Source organism: Pundamilia nyererei, unplaced genomic scaffold, assembly GCF_000239375.1.
Source record: "Pundamilia nyererei isolate P.nyererei 1_Seehausen unplaced genomic scaffold, PunNye1.0 scaffold00030, whole genome shotgun sequence".
NCBI lineage: Eukaryota > Metazoa > Chordata > Actinopteri > Cichliformes > Cichlidae > Pundamilia > Pundamilia nyererei.
This window is the reverse complement of record NW_005187431.1, coordinates 223,045-223,545: the sequence shown is the minus strand read 5'-3', so window position 1 is coordinate 223,545 and position 501 is coordinate 223,045. Positions and strand designations below refer to the sequence as shown.

General features: G+C 41.5%; 1 protein-coding gene across 2 annotated transcripts in view; it reads right to left on the bottom strand.

Annotated features, from left to right (window-relative positions):
* Nucleotides 1-501, bottom strand: part of vps50 (VPS50 subunit of EARP/GARPII complex) — a 116,462-nt gene that overhangs the window by 13,311 nt on the left and 102,650 nt on the right. The window lies entirely within an intron of this gene.

Genomic DNA, 501 nt, shown 5'->3' with positions numbered 1-501 from the left:
GCAGGAAAAAAGAGAGAATAAAACAGGAGAAATCGACTTAATCAGACTAAGACACCAGTCCCAGGTGGGACCTCCACATTCTTTTGCTGCCTCTTGAACCTCCGTTTGGGTGTGAATGCACACACCAATGAAGTGAAAAAAAAAAAGCTGTCCTTAAACCTGCAGACGCCCCTCACTGCGAGCTAAAGGTAACCTGTCGTTAGCTGATAAATTGGGGTTTTGGAGAAAGATCAGAGAACTAAAAGTCTGAGGCCACAGAAGTGACAGTCACTAAATTTACAGTTTACTTAGATTTCTGCAGTGTGGAAGCAACAAATATTGAATCTTCACAAAATGTATAGTTGGGGGTCTCAAGTGTCAGTGTGTAATTACAGTCTAATGTCATAATCCACTGTAACCTGCTCTCTACTGGAAGAAAATCTAAAGCACACGAAGTGTACACACATGATTTAAAGTACAGTGCATCTGCACTGAATGCAACAGACATGGTAGCGTACATGT